The sequence below is a fragment of the Saimiri boliviensis genome, chromosome 16, assembly GCF_048565385.1.
Source record: "Saimiri boliviensis isolate mSaiBol1 chromosome 16, mSaiBol1.pri, whole genome shotgun sequence".
In the NCBI taxonomy this organism is placed as follows: Eukaryota; Metazoa; Chordata; class Mammalia; order Primates; family Cebidae; genus Saimiri; species Saimiri boliviensis.
This window is the reverse complement of record NC_133464.1, coordinates 68,919,045-68,928,787: the sequence shown is the minus strand read 5'-3', so window position 1 is coordinate 68,928,787 and position 9,743 is coordinate 68,919,045.

The following is a 9,743-nucleotide window of genomic DNA, read 5'->3' as shown; positions in this document are numbered from 1 at the left end:
GTTTTGGTCAGAGATGGACCACACATGACAGTGATCTTATAAGATTACAATAGAGCTGAACGTTTCCTATCACCTGGTAACATGGTAGCTCTCACAATGTCCTAGAGGAATGCATACTTGCGTGTTTGTGGTGATGCTTGTATGAACCAGCCTACCACACTGCCAGTCATATGAAAGTACAGCACGTACAATTATGTACAATATATAATCCTTGATCATGATAATAAATGACCATGTTACTGGTTTATGTGTTTACTATACTTTTTATGGGTATTCTAGAGTGTACTCCTTCTTCTTACATATATGTTTTTAAATGTTAACTGTCAAACGGCCTCTGGCAGGTCCTTCAGGAGGAATCCAGAAGAAGGCCTGGTTATCACAGGAGATGACAGCTCCATGGGTGTTACTGCTTCTGCAGACCTTCCAGTGGGACAAGATGTGGAGGCAGAAAACAGTGGTATTGAAGATCTTGATCCTGTGAAGGCCTAGGTTAACGGTGTCTGTTTGTGTCTTCGTTTTTAACAAAAACATTTAAAAAGTAAAAATATAGGCCAGATACAGTGGTTCACACTTGTAATCCCAACACCTTGGGAGGCCAAGACAGGAAGATTGCTTGAGGCCAGGAGTTCAAGATCAACTTGGGTAACATAGTGAGAACCTGTCTCTACCAAAAAAAATGTAAAAAATTAAAAATTTTTTAAATACAAAAATCCTTATAGACTAAGGATACAAAAAAGTATGTTTATACAACTATATAATGTATGTGTTATGTTACAAGAGTCAGAAAGTCAAAAAAATTTAAACAAAGTAAAAAACATTACAGTAAGCTAAGGTGAATATATTATTGAGAGGGAAGACTATTTTGTATAAATGTAGTGTAGCCTAAGTGTACAGAGTCTGCCATGTCTACAGTCGTGTACAGTAACATCCCAGGCTTCCACATTCACTCACCACTTACTCACCAGAGCAAAAGCCAGTCCTACAAGCAAATGCATGGTAAATGCTCTACAGAGGTGTACCATTTTTTGTCTTTTATACCGCATTTTTACTGTATCTTTTCTATGCTATGTTTAGATATCTTTTTTTGTTTTTGTTTTTTGAGACAGAATCTCACTCTGTTGCCCAGACTGAAGTGCAGTGGTGCGATCTCAGCTCACTACAACCTCCTCCCAGGTTCCAGCAATTCTCCTGCCTCAGCCTCCCGAGTAGCTGGGACTACAGACGTCCACCACCACGCTGGCTAATTTTTTTTTTTTTTTTTTTTTTTTTTTGTATTTTTAGTAGAGACGGGGTTTCACCATATTGGCCAGGCTGGTCTCAAACTCCTGACCTTGTGGTCCACCCGCTTCAGCCTCCCAAAGGGCTGGGCTTACAGGCCTGAGCCACCGCACATAACCTATGTTTCGATGTCTTTAGATACACAAATGCTTACCGCTGTGCTACAGTTGCCTACAGTATTCACCACAGTAACATGCTGTACAGGTTTGTAGCCTAGGAACTATAGGCCATATCATATAGCCCAGGTGTGTAGTAGGCTGCACCGTCTAGATGTGTCCCAGTCTCCCTCTGATGTCCACACAACAGATTTGCTCAACCACACATTTCTCAGAACACATCCCTGTTGTTAAGCAACACACGACTATGCATGAAGCAAGTTTAGCCATGAGCTGATAATTATTCAACCTGAGTAAGGAGAACTCATGGGGGTTCATTTTATATATATATATTTTTTTTTTAATTATACTTTAGGTTCTGGGGTACACGTGTGGATCACGCAGGGTTGTTGCATAGGTACTTACATTGCAAGGTGGTTTGCTGCCTCCATCCCCCTAATTCTCTCTACTATTGTTTATGTTTCCCATTTCCCATGACAAAGAATAAGTAACAGACAGAGAGAGGAGGGGGTTGAAAGGATTGGGGAAGAGAGAGGGAAGGAAGAAAGGGAGGGAAGGAGGGGGAGAGAGGAGAGAGAGAAGGGAAGGGAGGAGGTAGGACAGGGTCCAACTACAGGCAGGAGCCACAGCCCTGAGGACATCGCTGAATACCAACTCTGCCCCATCAACACATGTTCCTCATGACATCCCTGAGACACCAGCAAAGGTCACATTGTGTTGGATATGATCCTTGATTCTTTTTGCAACAGAGACTGATTTATGTCCACTTTGGGAGACACTTTACAAACAACATAGAAAAATTCCAGGTATCCACCTTCAAGTGCTCCTCAGTGTTACACAGCATGGAACAGAGCTCAGCCTGAGGACACCACCCAAATGAAGTGTCCAAATGTTATCATCAGGGAGTGTCTGGCCCCGCCCCAGGGCGGCTCTGACCTTGGCTACTGCTCCCTCACCAAGGGTTTGCAAGTTGCCCTGGAGCTGCCCGGGAGCAAGGCAGCGAACCCCCAGCCTGGAGTACAGGAAACTCATCTCTGCACCAACAACTGGGTCTAGCTTATGATCCCTCAAAGATATTGCAAGAGGAGCTGCTTCTCTTTCACAGCTTTAAGAAAAGAGACGCCCATTTCCAATGGAAAACAGACCCTCCTCACGGGCTGGTTGTTATTTTCCTCAGACCTGGATGCATTTAGCTCAGCCATGTGGTCCCCCCTGACCCCTGAATCAAATACACTGGTTTCCAGGTCTACCATTTGGCTCAAACGGCTTCACTGCCACTCCACAGTGTTATTCAGGGATTGATCCTGGTGCTTGGAAAGACCAGAGGAGAGGCCGAACGAGGCCCAGATGCGTCAGCACCCAGAGCAGGAGGCCAGGCGTCCAACTCATTTAAGCGGCACCCACAGCAGGTTAGGCAGGGAAAAGCCTCTGATGAATGATCGAATTTTCAGTTGCAGGGCCAGCTATCAGCCCAGTATTTATTTGATCAAAGGAGCCTATTTTTACAGAACACTTCATGACATCTTTCTGCTATAACCCTCACTATGTACTCAAAAGCAGCAGAAGGCTGCAAACCTCACGGAGAAAGACAGTGCGTCTGTCCCTATCACAAAATAGGATGTCCCTAGCATCTTGCATAGGGCCTGCTACACAGTGGATACTCAGTAGGTAAACGCAATTATTGAACGAATGAGTGAATGAATGAATGAATGGCAGAAAACGTTACCACATTTCTGTAGTCTAAGGGCAGTTCTCAAATTTCAGTGTTCATAAAAATCACTTGGAATAATTAAAACACAGATTTCTTCTTCTTGGAACAATTAAAATACCGTCACACCCACTGATCCAAGATTCTGCTTCTGCTTCTGTAGGTCTCAGAGATTCTAGAATTTGTATTTTTTACAAATCTTCCCAAGTAATTCTGTTGCTAATGATTAGTAGCCCACACTTGGAGAAATCCTCTCTGAACTCTCTGAAGTTCCCTTACAACAGAACAGGTTCCCTCAGGCCCTTGGGTAACTAAACTTCACCCTCTTCCCCGCCCCACCTCATTTTTCACTCCCCCCGTGGTCCACAGCGAATGGGTTTGCTCTACTCTTTTTAATTCAAAGGGAGGCTGAGGAATTAGCATTGGCAGAAGTGGTTGGTATCCTTGGATGGAAAGTATTTTAACTGCAAAGCGCTGTTAAAAATCACAAAACCTTTTGAATGAAAAGCCTTTCCTAATAATTCACCCACTTTTCTTAATCATAGTTTTTCTTCTACAAGTCTTAGAAGTGCCCTGGGGAAAAAAAAAAATCAGCTTATTTTGCAGAGAAACAATCCATTCCAACACTTGTTTTATACTGGTCAATAACCAGCCTTGCTGCTTCCAAGCATTTCTTCTATGAGGCCTCTATTCTCTACGATCTACAAGGTGACAGGTGCCTCCCTGTCAGAGGTAAGCCTTCAGGCAGCTCTCTTTCTAGATGATACATTTGAGGCAGAGGGCAGCTTGGTTTCAGAATCTTTATCAAAGTCAAACCAGCACCTTTGGAAGCTGATTCAAATGTCTTCTAATCCCAGAGGACCATTATTGTCTATAACAAAGACTGAATTTTCATTCATTCCATTCATAGCAGGCTCCCCAACACTCAGATCCAGCGACAAGGAACATGGCTGGGTTTTGAGCCAACTCCTTGAACAAGGAAAGGTAACTCAAATGCTAGAAGTATTACATGATAGAATGCCCAGGCCTGGAAACATTCTGAAGTCTTTTTTTAGTTATCCAGAAGTGACAAAGGTAATTATTTACTCCAGTAAGGTTTGCAGATTGGTGTGGCTGAGGGATACAAGAAAGCATTTTTCCTATGGCTTCCTCCCTCTCCCTACTCCTGCCAGTAACTGAGTGACAACAGTATTGCTAGTCATCTATTTTTTTTTTAATCATGTGATTTTCTTACAAAAGACAAGGACAATTGCTCAGATTGTTGTTTCCAAAAAAAGGCACATGATGGTTAGATGAGATTCCATACAGCTGTTAAATGCTTCCAGCCAGCCCTATCCAGGGTTTTGAAAATTATAGCCACGTTTTTAATGGAATACCAATTATTGAAGACAGAAAAAAGGAGTCAGAGGGGAACTAGAAATGTACAGATAATATTAATTTTAAATATAGCTCATAGGGCTCTAAGAACTTTTGAGTCTCACAAGATGTGTTTACAAGTACAAATAAAGTTTTCTATTCAAGGTTTTTGGAGGTTTGGGGTTTTTTTTATTGTTGTTTTTTGTTTTAAGATGGGGTCGCACTCTGTTGCCCAGGCTGGAGCGCAGTGGTGCGATCTCAGCTCACTGCAACCTCCACCCCTCAGGTTCAAGCAATTCTCCTGCCTCAGCCTCCCAAGTAGCTAGGATTACAGGCGCACACCACCATGCCTGGCTAATTTTTTTATTTTTGGTAGAGACAAGGTTTCACCATGTTGGCCAGGCTGGTCTCAAACTCCTGACCTCAAGTGATCTGCCTGTCTCAGCCTCCCAAAGTGCTGGGATTACAGGCATAGGCCACTGTGCCCTACCAACTCAGGGTATGTTTTATCACAACTTCCCAATTATTTTGAAATAGAATTTCCTGACCTCAGGAGGTCCTCCTTTTCACCAAGACATTGTTTGATAGGTGTGGTGAAATAAAATTTTTCTGTCTTGCAAAGAAGAATTAATTATCTTCTTTTCAAAATATTTAATTTCAAAATATTTCAAAAATATTTGAATATTTCAAATGTTTCAAATTAAATTTTTTTTTAAGTCAGAACATGAGGCCAAGAGCAGTGGCTCATGCCTGTAATCCCAGCACTTTGGGAGGCAGAGGTGGGCGGATCACTTGAGCAGGAGTTCGAGACCAGCCTGACCAACATGGTGAAACCTCATCTCAAAAACAAAACAAAACAAAAGAACAAGAAATTCACATATTTTATTCAATCCCATTATGCTGGGGAGAAATGGAGATACCCGCATGACACAACAAAGGCAAAAACTACAAATAACAGTGCCATGTCTTTCTGAGGTGAGGTGGTGTGAAAACAAATCACATATCTATTTAATTAAGGATGGCCAGTTGCCTTGTTAAAAAATAAAAATTAAAATTTAAAAAAAAAAGAACAAAACTCAGAGACTGTAACTGTCCCAAGATGAGCACATGCTAGCTATGTCTGTAGACATGCAACCATTTCCGGGGGAAAGTAGAGAAACTGGCATTTCAGTGTTGCTAGCGGCGATTTTGGAAGTAGGAGCTAAGTGAAAGGGCTGACTCTATCCCTGGAACCCAAAGAAAAGTCTGTATGTAAAGAGGATTCTGCAGCCCTGGAGACGGCTGGCTGGAGGGCAGTCCATGATCCCTTTTAGACATTCCATCATCGCCCATACCTTTCTTGCCTTTGTACTTGCCTCAGTTGAAATAATAGCAGCTCCAGACTTGTCAAAATACTTGGGGCTTCTTGGTCTGCTTTTAATTTGGTGCAATGTTGGCAAATGTGGGCTGGCTCACCAAAGAAGAATGTCTTTGGCTGTGTCCAGTGGTCAAGTACACTGGCCAGTTGCTTCAGGCTCGGTGGGAGGCTGTGGATGACCCAAAGTCAGGCAGGCCTGCCTCTAAACTTTTTGGTAGGATGGCTACAGGGCTGCCTCAGGAGAATTGTTAGCATTTAGCCAGAGCTAAACACAGCCATAAGGCTCAATCTGGGAAAGGAGTCTTGAATGCTTCCAATTCACCTGTGCAGCTACCCTGATACTACGGGTTGGGGTGGACTTGAATGGTAGGTGAAAGCTTTGAGCTGGACTTTGATTAAAAAAAAAAAAGAGGGGGAGAATATAGTCAGTCCAGATAAACAGACCTTCCAGCATGCAAAAAGGCCGCAAGCATAAAAGGCAATGGACTGCGACTGGTGTATGCGGGGGAGATGCAAAGGCGAAGGTTGGTTGGGAAGGACCTTGCATGCTGTCTGAGGACCTTCAGGCTGCTATCATGAAATGCTGCAATCCAAGGGGCTTAGAAACAACAGAAATTTCTCTGTGTTGGAGGTTTGGAAATCCAAGACCAAGGTCCCTCCCTTTCTTGATTCACAGATGGCACTTTGTAGCTAGAGGTACCTAGAGCTAGGTACCTCTTTTGTGAGGGTACTAATTTCATTCAGGAGGGCTCTGCTCTCAAGACCTAATCACCTCCCAAAGGCCCCACCTCCTAACAGCATCACACATGGCGGGGTGGGGGGTTGGGGGTGGGTAGGATTTCAACATTTGCAACATTTAAATGGGGCTGTGGAGGTACACAAACATGTGGATGGTAGTATGTGTCGTAGATTAAACTTTATGCTGAGACACAAGGCTAACATCCCTTTAGAAGAATAACCCTCCAGCCTGTGGATAGATTCTTGCAGGAGGCCTCTGAGTCCTCTCACTCACTGGGTGCTCTTGGTATGCCCATTGTGAGGTGAGGGTTCCAGGAAGTAATTAAAAAGCAGTCATTAGTTGATAGGGTGAAAATATAATTAATCACCCAAACCTGAACACTTTGAGGAACAAGAGGAACTTATAATTGTGCTGGGATGACACCTTTTCCTAAGCAAACTAGAATGTTTGATTGCTCTTATTTTGTGAGCCCTTTCTATATGCCAACTACTACCACAGGGAGTTAACTCAGGTTATTTAATTTCCACAGTAACCCCAGTAAGCAAGTATTAATTCCTCCCATCAAAAATGAGTCTCAAAAGCAGAACTGGCATCCTTTGCATTCCTTTTCCAACTCCAGAATCACCCTCTTGCACACACATTAAAAGCCCTGTGTCCATGCTTACGGCATCAGTCTAACCCGCGGTGTGCCCTTCCCAGTCACTGATATCTAGCCGCTACTCCCTCTGCATTTCTCCCCAAATTAAAGACACTGGTACTTAAATGTGACTCCTCTCCACCCCAAGTCCCTTGGTTAGCTCTGAAATCTAATTTGCATGCTACATTCAATCTTGAGGCCCTATCATCCCTAACCTCTTCTACTCTAGGGCCCTGGACCTCACAGTTCTCACACACCTGATGCCATGACCTCACCCCAGACCCTCCCTCAACCTCCTATTCTCTCTTTCCCTTACGCCCATTCTGCCTGTTATTCTGTAACCAAAATCATGAGTCCTTTAATGCCTTCATACGCCCAGCCAGTGGTGTGCTGGCCAATGTTTAACCACTGCTCTGTGGGGAAATAATGTGTGCCTGTATATATGTACATAAATTAAGAATTTACCGATATAAAAGATGAGTAATGATTTGCAAATAAAATACACAATACTCTTTATTGTAAATTATATTAGGTCAATTGATTCTCACAGAATTCTTTCATTGATTTTTTTGGTGAAGGTTTATCTGTAGCCAACATATGGTAGCCATTCAACCAAGACTTGACTAATGGACTTGCATCTCAATCCACTTTTTTCCTCAATAAATTTAACTGATGTGATTTCACTGTTAAACTATTTCTTAGTCTCACCCAAATTATATTAGAGAAGCTGAAACTCTGCTTAGTGATCGCACAGCAGCCATGTAACAGCGAAACAGAAAAAGAAGTAACATAACTAATTCCATTTTGGTTTGAGTGGTCCTTACCCCTTCCTGCACATAGGCAAGGATAATTTTAGAGTACTATTAATATGCAAAAACAGCAATCACGTAGTTTTAAAAACTCACTCCTGGATTAAAGGAGAAGTATGTAAACAACTATGTTTTTGTTAAAGGTTTATAGGAGCATTGTGACCTGACCAAGGATAAAGAAGTTCCTTGAACTCTTGCTGGCACCCAGATGTCTGTGGTCATGTTACCGCTTGATCTCAATCCCCTCCTCTTCCTTCTGTCTTTAACATAAAAAGAGCCTAAAATTTGTACTGACTTAAGATGGTACTTCAGAAGGCTAGCTCACCATCTTCTCCATTTGCTGCCTCTCCAATTAATCCTGGTTTTCCTCCCACCACCCCTTGTCTTGAGTCTGGCTTTCAAGCAGTGAGCAGCCACACACAGGATCGGTTACAGTGGCAAACGTTACACAGCATCCCCATCATGCAACACAGTGGCTGCCAACAACCTCCACAATGGACAAAACTAACATGAGTACAATAGTTGCAAAGTGAAGAGTTTGGATTTACTATCTTTGTTTTTAAATGCAATAGTTTATCTAGGGCCGCCCGAGGTGGCTCACGCCTATAATCCCAGCACTTTGGGAGGCCAAGGTGGGTGGATCACGAGGTCAAGAGATCGAGACCATCCTGGTCAACATGGTGAAACCCCGTCTCTACTAAAAATACAAAAATTAGCCGGGTATGGTGGCGCAGCCTGTAGTCCCAGCTACTCAGGAGGCTGAGGCAGGAGAATTGCCCGAACTCAGGAGGCAGAGGTTGCGGTGAGCCAAGATTGCGCCATTGCACTCCAGCCTGGGTAACAAGAATGAAACTCTTGCCTCAAAAAAAAAATAATAATAATTTTATCTAACTTGTTGATAATGGAGGTATTTAAAATTGGCTAACAACATTTCTGCAAGTTTAACAATCCATTTTTGTGGATTAGGTGACTGGGCTCCAGCACACACCACTGTGACCCTATTGACCTCAGGATTTTCCTCTCCTCTCCCCTCTCCCTATCTTACAGATGGAGTCCCACAGAGTCTATTCTAGACTGGGGTGAGGTCAAGGTCAAGAAAGCTCATGCCTGTAAATTTTTTTAGTACGGGTCCATGTTGGGGAACTTCTTGGGGAAAAATATCAATACTAGTTTGTATTGGGTGGATATAGGTTTACAGTTTTACTATCAATAATGCTTTAGAGTTGCTGAAGATAAAGACAGGCCTACTTACTCTTGGAAATGGGTCTGTAAACTGTCTACACTCTCCTGCTTAAGAAACAAAACCAGCAAATAAGAATGCAGAAAAACACTGGGGGCCAGGTACAGCGACTCACACCTGTAATCCCAGCACTTTGGGAGGCCAAGGCAGGCATATCACTTGAGGCCAGGAGTTCAAGACCAGCCTGGCCAACATGGCGAAACCCCATCTCTACTAAAAATACAAAAAATGGCTGGGCGTGGTGGTGCATGCCCGTAGTCCCAGTTACTCAGAAAGCGGATAATCGCTCAAACCTGGGAGGTGATGGCTGCAGTGAGCAGAGATCGCACCACTGCATTCCAGCCTGGGTGACAGAGGGGCACTCCATCTCAAAAAAAAAAAAAAAAAAAAAACTAGGGATGAACCAAATATTCTCTCACTTGTTCTACAAGCAGATGCTGTCAGACGCCCCACTAAGGAAACATCCCAAGGCCTGCTATTACCTAAGATGACACCACTCCACT